At 44.5% G+C, this 14,090-nt stretch overlaps 2 non-coding genes across 2 annotated transcripts; one reads left to right on the forward strand and one right to left on the reverse strand.

Moving 5' to 3' along the window:
- The first annotated feature begins 6,623 nt into the window (after positions 1-6,623).
- Positions 6,624-6,787, forward strand: LOC121102122. Its single transcript, XR_005834214.1, has one exon. It is a non-coding gene; the product is annotated as a U1 spliceosomal RNA (small nuclear RNA).
- A 4,966-nt stretch (positions 6,788-11,753) lies between these two features.
- TRNAQ-CUG lies at positions 11,754-11,825 on the reverse strand. The gene has a single exon. It is a non-coding gene; the product is annotated as a tRNA-Gln (tRNA).
- Between the last annotated feature and the right edge of the window lie 2,265 nt (positions 11,826-14,090).

Here is a 14,090-nt window from a genome sequence, read left to right on the forward strand (position 1 = left end):
AAAAAACTAACCTAAGTATTTTTAAAGGTTTATATGATCTGGGAAAATATTAAATTATAACTAGTTTAAGGTTGATGGTTTAATTAAAACAGACACATCTTTAGAGTTATCAGCATTAAATATGAAACTTTTATTCTACTGGAGTTTACTAGCCAAATAAATTCATGTTGTGTCTGCTTCAGTAGTTTTCCCCAATCTTTTTGGTAACCTAAAACCTTGCTTTTGCTAAGTGAGGTTAAATAGTGGGTTAAATTCATTAAATATCTAGATCATTTCCAAATAAGACAAAATATTAGAACTTATACTAAATAATAGGTTTATCTACTTTTGGCTTCTTATTACAAGAAACTAAAAGCTACTTAAATGTGTTAGTGCCACATTAGAAAATTTAAAAAGGCAAGTGCTTCTAGAAATTATAAAATATAAATTTGCAAATCTAGAAACTCGTGATGCGGAGGCTGGGTCCGAGGACCCAGGGAGGTCCCACAGGACAACCACGAGGTTCCTTGGCTTCATGCAGGACAGAAATGAAACACAAGCCAGAGAAAGTGAAAACAAAGTGTACTGAATAGCGTGAGTGACAGGTGGAGAATAGCAGACCCAATGGCTAAAAGACTGGGAAAGAAAGGAGAGTAAGTCTCCTTGTTGCTTGAGGCAAGGCGTTTACCTTGGAAAGGGTCTAGGGTTGTGTTTCTTCAGGAATCCCTGGGAGATCCAGTCCAAGTGTCACCAGAGTGTCAGGGGAACTGCAGGTGTTACTGCATAACTTAAGGAAGGTAGGGATATTGATGCCAGTGTCAGGGGGTTTGTTTGAAGCTAATATCCTGGAACATGTTTGGGATCTGGCTCTTCTTAGGTGTTTACAGGTGTTCCAGGTCTAGGACAAAACCCAGAGAATGGTTAATTTTCTTGATTCCCCCTTGAAGTGGGAACATAGCTTCTTTGGCTGATTCAGAGGCAAAATATGGAACATGAGTAAATGGGGCCTAGCAGAAAAACAGCAGAGAGGGAAACTTTCTAAACTGGAGTCGCTTCAATTTCCCACCTCACTGCTGTAACAGACAGTTCACAATTGCTTACTACTTAATTATGACTAGAAATTAAGGTTTCTGAGAGTTAAAAATTCTAATAAAAGTAATTCGGACTATTAGAAATAATAAGGGAAATGTTTCCATATATGAGGAAGGTAAGATACGTGTTTTTGGTAAGAAAAAATATGAAGAATGGGAATACATTTTTGTTGAGGGAAAAGAAAGTAATTTTGTCTTAGTGACTAAAGTGAGACTGGTAATTTAAAGAAGAGAAACGTAGGACAAAATCTGAATTTTTTTAAAGTAAATTCTACCCAACATGGGTAGAACCCAAGATCAAGGTTGCTTGGTCCACTGACTGACCAGCCAGGAGTCCCCAAAACCTGAATGTAAAAGAAAGTTGTAGAAGGTTTGTAGAAAAGAGTTTTTGGAGAGAAATTTCACTATGTGATCAAGCTGACTTTCATACAAAGTAACGCAAGAGATCCTATAAAGGTTATGATATATTTGGATAAAGTCCATTTTGCTTCTGCAAAAAATGGCCCTTGTTGCCAGATTTTTGCCGTCTTAATGTCCTACATAGCAAGCAGTCTGCTCCTGAATCAGAAAAATTAAGGTGGGTAAGCGATGGCTGTAAATTAAATGAAGATGGTCACTTGGTTCTTCCTGACTCCTAACAAACCCCACTTTTTGGTTTTCGCATTCTTTCACCTACCGTAATGACATTTACGTTGACTCAAATTATAAATAGACATTGGTGGGAAGACTTGTATAAAATTACAAAAACAGTCTACCAGCAAGATAACCTGTCCGGTGTATAATCTTGGAAAAACTACTTTACTCTAGGAGCTCAAACCTCCCTCTGGACCCTTTGAACACCTGAGCTGGGCTTCATTCAAGTGCCACCTAGTATAGATTATCAATTGTTCTTGTTACTGTATGTTTTCCGATGGGCTGAGGTTTATCCTTACTGCAAGGCTGATGTCCCCAGGGAAAATCTGTTAGAAAGTGTGTTTCCCACTTGCATTATACCTTCACAGTCTCCACATCACTGGACAAATACAAACCTAACAAAAACCTTGCAGACTTTTTGGAATTCTATCCCTTGTCAGTGTCCCCAGCTACTGTAAGTATGTAGTGTCTTATGCTCAGGCCTTCATCAGTAGGTTAAAGAGCCTTCCCAGATCCCAATTCAAAGGATTCTGTTAGTCACGTCTGTATGGCCTGATGACTGGGTATTCTGGAAGTGTCATCAGGGAAGACAGCCTTGCGCCTCATTCGGAGGAATCTTACTCTGTGTTTCTGACCACAAACACTGCTGCAAAACTAGGAAGCATTGACCTCGGGTACACATCACACAACTAAAAAGTTCCACCTGACACCGGAGCCTGGGCAGATGCGGAACCTCCCGATCAAATTGATGAAGCGATAGCTGACATCCAGGTAGACTGCTTCTGCCCAAGACAATGGATCAAGACTCCATACTTTAACTAAACATGAAGCGCTTTCTCCTTCTTCTCCTTTCCTTTGCTTTAGCATTGGCCTGGAAAGATTACACCTTCATCTTTATCTCCCAGGCCACTGCTAAGTGGAGGTAACCTCTGGAATTTAGAGCAACCTTTTATTTCAGGCTAGGGAAAAAAAATCTAATTCTGCCCCTAGCTTTTCACAAGCAAAATAAGGCATCTCATTGGTCGAATCCCAATTTACATTGTGAGTTAGAGAGAACCTACCAGGAGGCTTTCTCGATTCAGGATTCACTTCTATTGGCTGATCCCTACTTCCCTGGTGAGGGATGAAAGTAAATAAGGCTTTGATCAGGAACTTCTTAATTCTGAAAGTGATAACTGCTGGGCAAAGATCCTTAGAATCTTTGGCCAAAGTTGTTCTTGATAATGAAATAGCTCTTGATGATCTTTTAGCTGAGGAAAGAGGTGTCTGGGCTGCAGCCAGCACCACCTGCTAAACCTGGATTAACACTTCTGGGGAAGTAAAAACCCAAGATATTTTTTCCTCAACACCCTCCTTCTCCCCCTCATCTAAAAAGAGGCCCTGTGAGCACAAAGCAATATGGCGGCTGCGTGTAAGCCCTGACAAGAGGCCTCAGAATGAACCTGCAGGGGAGGCTCAACTCTTCCTGTCCCCTCTTAAGGTCTCTGGCTGGGCCTGAGAATTAAGTTGATGTAAAACAGACTAACAGGAGAAAATCATAGAAGTATTTTACATGTACATGGAAGCTTTCTAGGAAAAATAAAGGCCCAAAAAGTGCTTAGGCCTAAGTGCTTGTGTACTAGGTTGAGCAAAGAGTAGAAATTGTGAAAAAGTAACCAAGATACATGAGGAGGCAAGAGACAGATAAGGGTTATTTTAACAAGTTCTGTTTGTATAGATTTCTCTCAGCCTCAACTTCCTATCTCTGGTAACGAGAACGTTTCTTTCCTCCTGTAAAGGGATGGCATCTTTCACATGGGAGTTTTATCTCCTGCTTTTCAGAAAAAGGGAGGTCAGCGCACCCTTCTTGCATGTGCTGTTTTTGAAATATACCTTTAGCTCAAAATAACCCTTACGCCAAAGTGACACGTTTTGGGGTAGAGTATTTGGCTACATTCAAAACCTCCACTGGTGGCACCCGGATCTTGGACTTCCCAACCTCCAGAACTGTGAGAAATAACTTGCCGTTGTTTAAGCCACCCAGGCTGTGGTATTTTCTTACAGGGGCCTGAGCATGCTAATATACCCATCCACACAGTGCCAGGGGTTGGTAATTGACAATTTCCGTAATTTTTGTTTCTGCTTCCAATTTAAGACCAACTAGAGAAAGCCAGATGTGCAATGCACCCCAACCACTCTCACAGGATGCCTAAATTCTAGTTTGTGTGAAAATTAATAAAGGAAACCTCACTAAAATAGTTGGGAGGCCAGAAGGGGGAGCCATACCACTCAACATCAATTACAGGAAGACTTGTCAATGGTAGACCCCAACAGAAGAATTCTCAACAGGAAAGAATCATCCATGAGCCCCCAAAGGAAAAAGAATGTAGATTGTATCCCCTACAAGAAATCGATTACCCCCCAGCAACTCAGCCCATGAGAAACCTTCATCACCCTGAACTCTTGCTTTTTCTTCAGTGGATTTTTGTTCAAAACCACCCCTCCCAACTTCCTCCTTCTCCTCCATAAAATGACATTCCCCACCTTTGTTTATTCAGCTTGCCTATGGTTTTGCCATAGCATGCATGTCCTGGATTGCAATTCTCTGCTATTCCCAAATAAGCCCATGTTTTTGCTGCGAAAATAACTTATTTTTAAAGTTAACATCTGCCTATGCCTTACCCATGCCAACAACCTCCTATCGTGGTACATCTGAAGCCTTCCCATTTTTGTACTATAAAGCTCTCCCACTCCTCTGCCTTCCTTTCAGTCTCTGCAAAAACGCAAGCTGCAAGCTCTGAAAAAATACATTTCTTTTTGTTTTGGGTCTTTGCTTATTTCCGGGAGTGTCACTGTAGGGCTGGCAAGGGCTCCCTCCTTGACTAAACTTTAGTCAAGCTCCTCTGAGCCCTCGAGTAGTCCTAGTTCTCGGCCTTCCAAGTCCAGTTCCAGCAAGAATCCCCCCACCCTTAATATCTAAACAAGTTTCTGTTAGTAATTTTCCAATCACTGACGCCCTTTCTCTTACCTTTGGCTAGAAATCCACAGTTGTCTTTGCTGTATTTGGAAGTTGCCCTCAGTTTTATATTGAAGTCTCTTTCCTCTACTGCAGTATCTAAAGCAAAAACTCTGCCTTGCATTTTTACCAGGTGTCTGCGCATTCCCTTACAGGCCGATGCCAGGTCTTTCCACGCAGGCTGTCAGCGAGTCCAAGCTCGTTCTGCTCCCCCCATGCCAGGCCAGTAAGTCAAGAGGCAAGATGTTGGGGGCGGAGCGGGGATTTTATTCAGAAAGCCAGCAAACCAAGGAGATGGTGGACTGTTAGCCCAAAGAACCATTTCCTCTTGGCAGGAAATTGAAGTTTCTTTTGTGTTACCAAAGAGGGAAGCAGGAGGGGGTCAAAAGCTGGCTGATGTCTGTCTGTAGACATCTGAGGAAGGTCATGTAAGTTTTTTGTCCTTGGTCAGTTGATCTTTGTGTACAGGAATCTGGTCATGTCAATCCTGTAAATCTTAAAGACAGCATGGTCATTTCTGTGCCTACTTCCTTATCTCTTCTGGTGAGATAGATTTCAGGTAAAAAGCAATTTTTGCAAAACTTAGCTGTCAGATGCCTACCCGCAGAGCTAAGCAAGCACATATTTCTACACTCTAGGTCATAGCAGCGGGGGAGATAGAAGCAATATAAAGCAGGATATGCTGGTTCTCTCTGTTACAAGGCTGGTCAGATTCCCCAGAAAGTACTTCTTCACTCCCACCTGGACAATGAGTCTGGCTGCCAGCATTCAGATAATAGGGCCTGGATCAAGCATTCACATTCAGTCGCTACATTGTCACCTAATCCCTGTTGCCATGTCCTCTACTGGCCTGACTGGCCACAGACCCTTGCTTTAACGTCTCCAGAGGGGAACCCTACAATAAATGTTTCGTGATAGGAGCAATAGAATAGAATCTACTTTTAATGTTCAAATAAATAGCCTTTCATTTGAGTTTCCCAGGCTGGAACACCAACAGTGGTAAAAACAGTAAGAAGGGTTGGTTTGCAGTCACCTGTTGTCTCTAGTTCCATAAATTCAGTTTCTTTCGGATATTGGATAGCTTCGAAATTTAATTTTTAAAAAAGATTTATCTCTTTTCGAGAGTGCACATGCGGGGGGTGGGTAGGGGTGGTGGAGCACAGAGGGAGACCCAGAGATAGTCCAAGGCGCTCTGCCCTTAGCCGGGAGTCCACTCCGGGCTGGAGCCCACCACGCACAGATCGAGACCTGAGGTGAAACAAAGTGTCCAGTGCTTAACCAACCACGCCACCAGGCACCTCTGGATAACTTCAAATTTTAATTGAAATCCTATATCGTAAAGATAAGTGACTGGATTGGAAAGGAACGCGTTTCCTTTGTATTCCTAAATGTTCTACTCTCCACCTCTCCACTCTGAAAGGCATTATTTGAAGAAAGGTACAGAGGCGTCAGCAGATGGCCAGCCAGGCTCCCCGCTGGCCAAAAGGGCAGAACCCGCGCCCGCCGCCGCCGCGGGGGGCGGGGGGGGTGGTCGCGGGGTTGGGAGGGAAAGAGGGAGAGGCAGACGTCCCTTCCCCCACGGCCACCCGCAGGCTGGTTGGCGGGCTGAACTTCTCGGGAGGAGGGAGGAGAGGACGAGGGCAGGGGCGGGGCATGGGCCGGAGGGAAGGGCCACTCCCGTGACGTCACTGGTAGGGCGTGTCCTATGTAAATATGGCAGCGCAGGGGCTGCTGCCTCGGCCCCCGCCGCCTAAATACAATCTGATCCGCGTGCAGCGGGAAGGAGTGCGGTGGTGTCGTTGGAAGCTGCGCGTGGCGTATGTGTGTAAGGCGTAGGGAGGCTCAGGGTGTCCGGGAGGCAAGTGAGCGTGTGTGTAACAGTGTAATGCGTGTGAGGGTGGTGTGGGGCGGAGGTAGGGTCAGTCATACTTACCTGGCAGGGGAGATACCGTGATCACGCAGGTGGTTTTCCCAGGGCGAGGCTCGTCCATTGCACTTCGGATGTGTTGACCCCTGCGATTTCCCCAAATGTGGGAAACTCGACTGCGTAATTTGTGGTAGTGGGGGACTGCGTTCGCGCTTTCCCCTGGTTTGCTTTGGTAGGAAAAATAAGGATCTCTACTTTATAATAGTGTGCGAAATGAAGTGCTCTTTGTTCGTTTTTCAACGAGGTTTTCGAGTTGTGAGAAGTATGACTGAGGGCGCTTTTGGTTTTAGCTGTGTGGGTATGGGGTGGCTTTTGTTGTGTTTGTGGAAATCCCACGTTGTAAGCTGCATTTTACTAACTTGTGTTCGCGGAGCGGGAGTGAGCTTACTTCCAAGTGCGAAGTGGAAGAAGATGCTTGGGACGTGCAAGTTTTGTTTAGTTGAAGATCTAATACGGCTATTTTATTCCAGGAAGCCGCTTTGATACACGGATCGTGTACATACAGTCCACGCAAGTCGGAAGCACAGTTACACCTGAATCTTGGCTGAATGCCCTGTGATCCTCCCAGGAACATGCAATAGCGAGAGTTTTGGCAGTTTCTCATCTGCTGATCTAGTGAGAGGTGCGACTAGGCTATCTCCTGTCTTTTAAATATCTAATTGCTCTTCAGACTTCAAGTTTTAAGCGTTTGCTGCCTTGTTTCATGTCTTGCTTTTACACCTTACAACCATTACTAGCTAATTCCCAGGTTACCACTCACCCATCCTTCCTGCCCCAAATTAGCTTCTTCGTATTTTTGGCTTCGGTTCCCTCTTCCTCCCACCTCTTCTCTCGGGCTCTCTTAATACCTTCATATACAGAAAAAGAGTAGCTAGCGCTCTCTCAACTTCCAGTTTGCACTTGCCACGCTTCAGTAGCCTGGCAAATTAGGAAGCTTCCTTAATATTCCTTCTTAAATGGCAGTAGGAATTGTAGTTAACTTTTTTTTAACTGTCAGAAGTAATTTTAGATTTTCCTTATCTGAAAATGCCGTTACATTGAGCTACAGCTTATTAAGAAAACAACCAGGTGCAGTGTTGGCAGTTGTGGGCAGTTGGTTTGCCGATCTCTTTCCCGGTATGTGTTTTCTTACCTTGCTCGCTTCTGATCGGTAATGTCCTGGCAAACAGAAACTACTTGGCCAAATAAAGGCAGGGCCACAGCGGGAAGAACTGTCACACGTCCCTAGGGGTTGGCTACCTTGGGAACAGCTTTCAGATCTGTTCAGCCCAGAAGCTACTGAGATCACGCGGGAGACTAGGGGTGGAGGGTGGAGTCGGGGAAGGGGTGGTACACAAGGGTAAGTCCAAAGAAAACCAACTAAAAAGCACAGAATGCCTATCGAGTATTCAGGCCATTGAAAATAGAAGTCCTACCCTATAACTGATCTAGCTTGATGAAGAAGAGGCGTGAACTTCTCCCCAGCAGCAGGATAAACAAATATAAAATGGCAGAACAAAGGGGCTCTTGGGTGGCTCAGTCGGTTGAGGGTCGGACTCTTGATTTCGGCTCAGGTCATGATCTCAGGGTCCTGGGATCGAACCACATGCTTAGCGGGGAGTCTGCTTAGAGATTCTCTCTCTCTGTCCCTCCCCCCCTCCCCCGTGCTCACTCTCTCGCTCTAAAATAAATAAATCTTTAAAAAAAAAGTGAACCAAAACTGATATCAACTTCCAGTGCCGTACTGATGAGAAAACTTGTGTTTCTAGGCTGTTTAGTTGATTTCCCCAGTCTCATTTGTCAGCACTGCTATGCTCCCTGATGAGAGTGTTTTCTGACCAGAGAAGACCAATACAGTGCTTGCATATTGGTTTCCAAGTCTATCAAACACCCAGGTTATTACAGACATATTAGGTTCGATCTGTGGGTAGGAGCAAAACCTCTGGGAGGCCTCCCTTCCAGTCCTGGCTCCACCATTTGCCTTTTGTTTGACTTTGGGCCACCTCCTTCTGTTGCTAGACCAATTTTGCAAATGTCATATGAAAGTAATAACATTAAGTACCTCATAAGGAATTGTTGCATAGATTGAGATAACCTAGTAATACATTTAGCATAGAGTGTGGTTTATATTAAATATGTCCTAATAGAAAACTACCCCCAAATAAGTTTATGTCCCCTTAATTATGAAGTATAAAGAAAAATGTGTAGACTTCTGCTTCGGACTTCTGTAACATTTGAATGAATTTTGCATTTGTGAGTGTAACATCCACTCACAAAATAAATTAGTATTAAAAAATTAAAACTTAAATTTATAAAACATGTGCCTACAAAAGGGACTTGTTTATAACAGTCCCCAAACTGGAAACACAATCTTTTTTTTTTTTTTTTTTTTTTGAAGAGAGGGAGAGATGCGGTGGGAGGGGCAGAGGGAGAGGGAGAGAGAGAATCCCAAGCAGACTCCACACCCAGCATGGAGCCTGATCTCACAACCCTGATAGCATGACCTGAGCTGAAATCAAGAGTCAGACCCTTAACTGACTGAGCCACGCAGGCGCCCCTGGAAACGTAATCAAGTGTCCATCAAAAGGTGAATGGATATAATTGTGGTATATTCATTCAAAGGAGTACTACTCTTCAGTGAAATGGAACAGATTCCTGCTATGTGGCAACGATAAGGATGAATCTCAAGAACACCATGCTCAGTGATGAAGAGTACATACTACGTGGTCCATTTATGTGAATTTCTAGGACAGGCAAAACAGATTCATAGTGACAAAACTAAATCATCAATTGCCTGGGACAGGGGCGGAGCAAGAGAGGGAACACAAGCAGGGAGAGTGGGAGACGTAGAATTGGGCTCCCCGCGGAGCAGGGAGCCCGCTTCTCCCTCTCCCACTCCCTGTGCTTGTGTTCCCTCTCTCACTGTCTGTCTGTCAAATAAATAAATAAAAGCTTTTTTAAAAAATTTTGATTTTAAAAATAAGAAATCATTCCAATTTTAGTGTCTTACTTTAATTATTATTCTTATTTTTAACCTTGGAGGGTTCTTTTAGAAAAGTATCTCTCATATGGTGAACAATTTGATTGGACATTCAACAATTCCTTCGTACTTGTTTTGTATCTTTTTCTTCACTTAAATTCATGCCCTATCAAATTGAATACTTTCAAATAAAAATAGACTCTATAAGAGCTCAATTTTATAAAAGCATATTTATAAATAGATCCTTCTCATTGTAAAATACCAAATATAACTCTGATTAATAATTACTTAATGTATACAAAGTTATTTTTGATCTTAAGATCTTTCCGAATTTTACTATACATATTTTCTGCATCATTTGAATTTTACCATTTGTATAATACACATGTATAACTTTTGCAAAACGTTAGAATAACTTAAAAATAGATTTGAAGAGGGGCGCTTGGGTGGCTCAGTCATTCGTTAAGCGTCTGCCTTAGGCTCAGGCCGTGATCCCAGCCGTGATCCCAGGTCCCGTGGGATCGAGCCCCGCATGGGGCTCCCTGCTCTGCTGGGAGCCTGCTTCTTCCTCTCCCACTCCCCGAGCTTGTGTTCCGTCTCTCCCTGGCTGTCTCTCTGTCAAATAAATAAAATCTTAAAAAAATATATATTTGAAGAAAAACATGTAAAGATGTTAGAGTAGTTAATTCCAGGTGATGGGAATCTTCTTCTTTATGTATTTTTCTTTTCTTTTCTTTCTTTTCTTTTCTTTTTTTTTTTTTTAAGATTTTATTTATTTATTTGACAGAGAGAGAGAGACAGCCAGCCCTGGGATCAGGCACTTAGCCAAAGGCAGACACTTAACGACCGAGCCACCGAGGTGCCCCCTTTATGTATTCTTCATATATTTGTTTTATAAATGCTCCATGCCTAAGGTAGGACTTGAACTCACAACCCGGAGACCAAGAGTCACATGCTCTGTCTACTAAGCCAGCAAGATGCCCCTATCTTTCATATTTTTTAATTTTAAAAAATTGAATGTCCTCTAAATGAAAGAACAGAATAGATGTGTGGAGTAGGTGAGAGGAAAACAGAGAGGGGAGGAAAAACCTGGTTCTGGAAGAAAGTGTGTTTAAGTTGGAGCGTTTGCAGGAGCAGCTGTTGGGAGGCAGGGGGGTCATATGGTATTTAAGATAGTTTTATGCCTGTTGCATGAATCCTCCTACGTGTGTTTGTTTGTTTGTTTCAAAAGAAATACACAGACTTAAATTTCTCGTCGAGCATTTTTACCATTTTTTTAAATTAGGAGTATAAACATAGTGGTTCTGAGCCTATCTTCTGGAGCCGGGCTGTCTTCGGTTCAAATTTCTGCTTTCAAATCGCGCTCACTGGCTGAGTGACTGGACAGGTTAGTTAACCTTTCCGTAGGTCAGTGTTCTCAGATGGAAAATGAGGACAGTGATTGGAGACGGGCCTGTTGAAAGGAGTCAGTAAGCGCATTTAAATTTGTAGACTATGCTTGGGACACGGCACTTTGCGTATAATCATTGACTGGTAGGTCTTGTATTTGGGGCGCAACACCGCCTAGAGACTGGATGTGATGAAAACTGATTTTATTTAAGTTAACCACCGATACTTTCCAGTGGCTGTGGACCCTCCCAGGGAGAGTGAAGTAACGCTTTCTGACCAACTGGAATCTCCCGGGCTGGGAGCATCTCGGAGTTTATTTGCTCGTCTGATCAGCAAAAGGGGAATAAGCATTCAAGTCCTTGCTTCAAAACTAGGCCAGTTCACTTCCAATTTAGGTCTCTGAACCATCGACCTCAGAACCGAAACCACCTCCAGTGACTGAGCGGCCGCAGCACAACCTGCTTCCCAGACAGTGGGTGCAATTTCAGGACGCGCGGCGGGACCCCCCTCGCGGTGCAGGATTGAGTGGCCGCCGCCGCCTTTTATCCCGAGGCCGGAGGAGCACCCCGACGAGGGGCGGCACTGGCCCGGTGCCCCCTATGTGTCCGTGGGGAGTGTGGGGGGGCGCCACTCTGAGACGCGGGCTTCTGGGTCCCCGATTCCTGAGGAGGAGGCGGCGGGGCACGCGGCTGCGAGGCGCCCAAACGGGGCGGGGGCGGGAGCGGGAAGGCAGGTGCCACTTGAAGAGTAAAAAAACCACCCTATGCCAGTTAAAGGGAAAGGTCCCACCGAGATTTGAACTCGGATCGCTGGATTCAGAGTCCAGAGTGCTCACCATTACACCATGGAACCCCTGCGGGAAGGGCGCCCCATCCCTCGCCAGAGGTGTGTGAGTACTGCGTTAGCGTCCAAATGCCACCGATAATCCCAAGTATTTTTGCTACGGACGCGTCAAGCCTGGAGTACAGTTGACCTGCGTGGGTGGTCGTCCATCTTGCTTTTCTCTGCCCGCCTCCTTTGATTGACTTCTATCATGTCGCTTTCCCCTCAGAAAATAAAGTAAATCCACTCTGGGTCTAGGGTTAGGGAAGAGCTCATGACCCACATATTCTGCCCCAGTTTTATCCAGAGTTTCCCGTCCAGAGGTGAAATTTCTGCAAATAGTACAGGTATTTTCCTTTTCCTTGCCTTCACATTTTCCGCGTTGCTCAGAGAAGGCAGATGATTGTCAGGACGAGACTCGGGACTGCCTGGGTCCCTTGGTCGCATAGCACCCATCACACTCCAAAGTCACCACTGACTCCTACATGTAATAAGTAAAGGTGTGTCAGCAGTGGGGTAGGATTGGGAGGCAGGGGAATTTTCCTCTTCTTTTTCATACACTTCTGGGTTTTGTGGTTGCTGTTGTCGTAACCTTTTCTCGTATTTCTGTCTTTGTTAGATCTACAATACAAAGCAACCAGCCATGTTTAAGGTTTACATCAAACACTCAGACAAACCAAACCAAACTCACTTGTGTTGACTCAAAATCAACCACAATACCATTGAGGCCACAAGGCAGGGCTCTGACTCTTAGTCACAGGCTGTTTTCTAGAATTTGGCCAAGTCAGTTCCATTCCAGTTTCTCAATATATCATGACCTGGACACTGCATGTTTTTAAAAAAATGAACATATCATCAGTGCACCCAAGGGCACCCAGTACTGGGCCACAGGGTATGTGTACCCAAGGTGTCTTACAGTGTGTACGGAACTTATGTACACAAAATACCACCACAGTAAATATTTACACACCTAATAGATATAAATCCACATTACATCTCAAAATAACAATCTGTGTATTTCATTTCCCCTTTACCTCTTTATTTTATCCCAAAGCCACTCCTTCCCTTAATACACGCAACAGAAAAAATCGACATTGAAAGAAAAAAGCCGCTGGCTGAAAAACAGAGTCGGAAAGAAGCCCAGTGCTCTGGAAGAGGTATTTTCTTCCTAGAGACTGGATGAGACTTGAATGGAGGAAGGAGGCAAAGGGCTACTTTGTTATGAAGAGGAAGATGTTCTCAAAGTTTGAGGAGGGGATGAAGCTTCCTTCTGGAAAACGAAAAAATTGAGCGGGAACTAACATCCCGAAGTATTCTTCCAGGAGAACTTTAAGTGAGTCAAGGTTTATGACTGCAAGGAACAGAAATGGACTCTGGCTGTTTCAAAAGAAAAGAAATCTGTTGAAAGGATGTCGAGAGATCACAGAAGGGCCAGGCAACCCAGAGAACCAGGCTCTGACATGGAGCGGGGAGAGAAATAAATGAGGTTGGAAATGCAGTGGATGGAGAGACTGTCCTTGTGGGGTTTGAGAGCCCAAGGTGAGAGGTGGGGATGGGAGGGAGGTGCTGTTGTGAACAGAACGACCCCCGACCCCCCCCCCCAATGTAAGTCCTCCTCCTCCTCTGTCTGCTCCTCCTGCCTCTTCTCTCTACTCCTCGTCCCATTCTGCTGCTGGGCCTCTCATCTCTCCCATCTCTCCTCAGCCCCTTGCCCCAGCCCGTGTCGCCCCCTTATTGAGGCTGACCTATACTTGGAAGCAAGGGTTGGCAGGGTTTCTTGCTCCAGCATCAGTGGTGGGCGACTTCAAATGAGAGGAGTGACCGGGTTTTGTGCCAGTGGTAGTTGATCCTGATCTGCATGCCTGCACCGCGGAGGGAACCTGGAGTCTCTTGCCCCGCCCTGCACAAGTTGGAGATTGGGGCCATATTAGGTCAGATTTTCCAGAGGCAGCTAAGAGTTGCTGGGATTCCAGTTTGCGGTCAGATCAGGACTATAGAATGAAGGGGACATTCTGGACATAGAAAAAAGACAAAGAGACATAATATTACGTCTCTTTATCACCCTTAGATGAGACATAGTACATCACATTTTTATCACCCTTAGAAAGGTTCTCTCCGTGAAAATGGGAATAGGTAATTGAAACAGTTGTTTCTCCAAGCACGTGAGGTGAAAGTTGGAAAAACTGGCTTAGTTGCTTAAATGATTGTGTACTCAGATTGAATCTGAGGGTATCTAACATGTGGACTTCACTGACGAAGTTTCTAAGATCTGAAGGTGATGAGGATGCTATTATG

Source organism: Ursus maritimus, unplaced genomic scaffold (genome assembly GCF_017311325.1).
Source record: "Ursus maritimus isolate PB19 unplaced genomic scaffold, ASM1731132v1 scaffold_12, whole genome shotgun sequence".
In the NCBI taxonomy this organism is placed as follows: domain Eukaryota; kingdom Metazoa; phylum Chordata; class Mammalia; order Carnivora; family Ursidae; genus Ursus; species Ursus maritimus.